This window comes from Gavialis gangeticus, unplaced genomic scaffold, assembly GCF_001723915.1.
Source record: "Gavialis gangeticus isolate Ggan-Ray unplaced genomic scaffold, GavGan_comp1, whole genome shotgun sequence".
Taxonomy (NCBI): Eukaryota; Metazoa; Chordata; order Crocodylia; family Gavialidae; genus Gavialis; species Gavialis gangeticus.
In genome coordinates, this window is record NW_017729030.1 from 45,687,734 (window position 1) to 45,691,190 (window position 3,457).

The window sequence follows — 3,457 nt, forward strand, 5'->3', positions numbered from 1 at the left end:
CCTGCCGCTAATGAACCCATGTTGATTGCCCCTAAGCATCAGTACAGAGGCAGTATGAGTCAAAAAGTTTATCATATCCAAAGGAACTGTCACATGTGGCATATCATTGTATCACATGTGTGCTGGACAAAACCAGCTGATCTAGGTTTTGTTCACCACACAGTTCACTGAACAATTTCTTCCTTCTGTGACTTCTGATAGTATTTTACTTATATAAAATGCTGAGTAGGCCAGTGGAAAACTTGGGGTAAGAAAATTACAGATGCCACAGTTTTATGATCTTTTCAGTGCCTGAGCATTCATGCTGTAATTTTTTTATTTAATTTTTAGCTTTTTCCACTGAAGAGATACAAACAACTGCAATTGTTATGCCGTAGTCCGGTGAACACAGAATCCTGGATGCAACAAATTCCATTCTAGGGTTATTTCCTAAGTGTCTCTTGTCCATGAGACACACACATAAAACAAATTGATGATAAGTGATAATCAGGGAGTTGTACTGGGGACTCCAGTGTGAATATAGTCTTGCTGCATATCAACCATCCCTGGTGCAGGTGGTAGGACACCTCCTCAATGTGGCCTTGATGACACCATAGAAATCCTTATATCACTTGTACTTTGGCATTTCACTTGCAAATCTCCAAAACACCATAAGACAGACACATTTTGTGTATCAGTTTCCTCCCCTAGAAAATAGGAATGATAATTATGCAAAATGTTGGAGGATCTAAGGTGAAAAGTATTATGTATATGATTATAATGGATCCAGAGGGCTCCTGTTATTTTAAGAGGAAGCTGTAGCAGGCTGATCTGGCTGTGTGGGGGATGGCAGCTTGGGAGCAGGCTATATCCTAGGGAGCTGGCTGTTAGCAAATAAGCAGAACAGTAGCCACTCAGAAGAGGCTACCCCTGGGAGAAGGGTTTCGCTTAGGAAAGAGTTGCAAAATAATAGACTGCGTGAGGACAGGCATCTGGGCAGCCTAGAGGCAAATAGCTGCAGGTAACTAAACAGGAGCCAGCTGTGAGAAGACAGGCAGCAAGGAAATGCTGCTGCCTAAGCAATGAGTTGTCCAGCAGGATAAAGGGGCACACCTGTGGCCACCTCAAGGAAGCCACCTGACTGGGATGGGGAAGGGCTTAGGGATCCCTTAAGCCTAGGGCCTGAGCTACGATGAAGCATTGGGCTTGCAGGTGGCACGGTAAAGAGCTTCTGCTGGGGCAGACTGGGGCGGAGTGCCTGGCTAGTAGATGAGCTACTTGGAACTACTGATCAGGTTGAGGGCATAAAGGACAATATGACCCAGCTAGGGGGAAGCCTTGTGATAGAGGTAGTGAGCTGGGGTTTATGTTTGGACCCAGTCCAGGGAGAGTTTGTTATAGCCTGCAAGCTTACTCTTGTTTCAGTTTAGTGTGGTGGCTTGGTGGCACTGTTAGGAAAGCAGAGGTCCCAGGGGTGCCTTTAGCAGGGCAGAGATGAGGCTGAACACCCAATGCCTAATAGTGGCCTAAGCCCAAGAGGGCCAGCGCACAAGCCTGAGAGAAGCAATAGCGAGCCTGAGGCCAAGAGGACTGAAACATGAGCTTGAGGGGGGCAGTAGCAGGCCAAAGGGCCAGAACCAAAGCCTGGAAAGGGGGCTGAAACCTAGGACAGGTGGAAGCCAGACTAGGGTCTAGAGCCTAGAAGCCCAGTCTGGCATAGTTGCCTAAAGCAAGAGGGTCTGGCTAGAGCAGGGGTAGGCAATTATTTCAGGTGGAGGGCCGCTTAGTGAGTTTTGGCAAGCCATCGAGGGCCACGTGACAGGCAGCCAGGAGCAGATAAATATTAATTTTCTAATTTTTTTAGGGGCCCTGCAAGACAGATACAATGGCCTGGTGAGCTGCATGCAACCTGCGGCCCATGTTTTGCCCACCCCTGGGCTAGAGGAAAAGGGTGGAGTCTAAGAAGGCCAAGGGAACAGGCATGGTGTGTCCTGATATTGACTTGGGGCAAAGTGCACTCACCTGAGCAATAACCAGTAAGACTTGAGGTATGGCGTGGCTGCAGGGGAAGGCAGAGCCACAGAATTAGCCAGTAAGGCACCTAGTACGCTGGAGCACTAACAGATCAGGGAAAAGTTTGAGACCAGTGGAATCTGGGAGAGACTTGCTGGTTCTGAGCACAGATGAGGGCTCACCCTGGGACCTTAGAGCAGCCTCCCTTTCCATCAATTAACTGACTGTAAGAAGGCATGGCAGCCCAAAGGGAAAGAAGGAGACCCAGGGAGCCAGAGTGGGTGCAGGAGCTATGTGGCCACCAGAGGGTGAGATGGCCACTCCTGGGGCCTAATTCTTCTACAGTGACCTACCTTTTCTTGACTAGCTCAGATGATGAAGCTAAGTCAGGAGAAAAGAATCTCTGGTATCACCATCTAAAGTCAGATAAATCTAATATTCCACATTCTCAGTAATTGACAGTACAAAAAAGAGATGTAATCAAAAAACAGCAGTAGTGGTGCAAGTGTCTAGGGGAGCTTGTGGGAAAGCAAAGTTTGTATAGGAATGAGAAACAGATAAGAAGACAGAACTCAAGAGGTGCTTGAGAGGCTTGGAGCTGGTTGAGGAGATTGATGCGTTTCCCACGGCAAAGCAGGAAGGAGATGAGCCATTGCATTTGACATACGTGAAGTGTAATGAATTAGAACGGAGACAGTCCATGCCAGAGGCAGTCACTGTGCTGTGGGTTTTTTGGCAATCCTGAATTTTTAGCTCTAACATAATACAAATTCACAGTAGAAACCTGTAAGTAACAGACAAATCAGGGCAAGCTTTCATAGAGTTAGAGGACTTAGCTCAGAAGTTTGTAATCGTGTTTACCTAAAGAAAAACATGATGCTTTAGACCAGTGATTCCCAGCCATGGCACCCTGGGATGCTGTGAGATCCTTTTAAGGGGGTCAGAGGTACCATGCAATATTAGCAATGTTAGGTATATAAGCACATACATATGGTTCGCAAAGTAAACCCAAAAATAGGAATTCATAGTGTCAAAGACCTTCTGACCTGTTTTGGTCTTTCTGAGTTCTTTGAGTTCTGAAAACTGCTTTTATTTTTCTGAAGTCAAAAAATGAGTGAAAGGGAAAAGCTGGCATTTTCCGATGGGTTCCCTGAATCTAAAAAATCTTATGAACTACTGGTTTAGACAAAATACCTTTCCGTACACTCTCTTTTTCTGGAAAAAAAAAAATCAGACTTCCTAACCGGGGCATAATGGTGTAGCTGCACTTATTCTTTAGATGATGTGATGCCAGATGCTTTGGAAGACCCATGCAAGATCGGATGATTGTTGTTGTTTTGTTTTTTTGCTTGAAATGGCAAAGTGCCCAATTCCAGATCTTTTTCACTTCAGGAGTGACTGGCTTCAATATGAGAAGGATCAGTCAGGAAGTAAATGTAGTAAGCAGTGAAACAGTTAGAAATGG

At 45.7% G+C, this 3,457-nt stretch overlaps 1 long non-coding RNA gene across 1 annotated transcript in view; it reads right to left on the bottom strand.

Annotated features, from left to right (window-relative positions):
• Positions 1-1,234, bottom strand: part of LOC109301183 — a 6,333-nt gene extending 5,099 nt beyond the window's left edge. The window contains exons 1-2 of the long non-coding RNA XR_002098463.1: positions 1,006-1,234; positions 390-395 (exon numbers count right to left, since the gene is read on the bottom strand). This is a non-coding gene — a long non-coding RNA (uncharacterized LOC109301183). The remainder of the gene's footprint in view (positions 1-389; positions 396-1,005) is intronic.
• Positions 1,235-3,457: the final 2,223 nt, after the last annotated feature.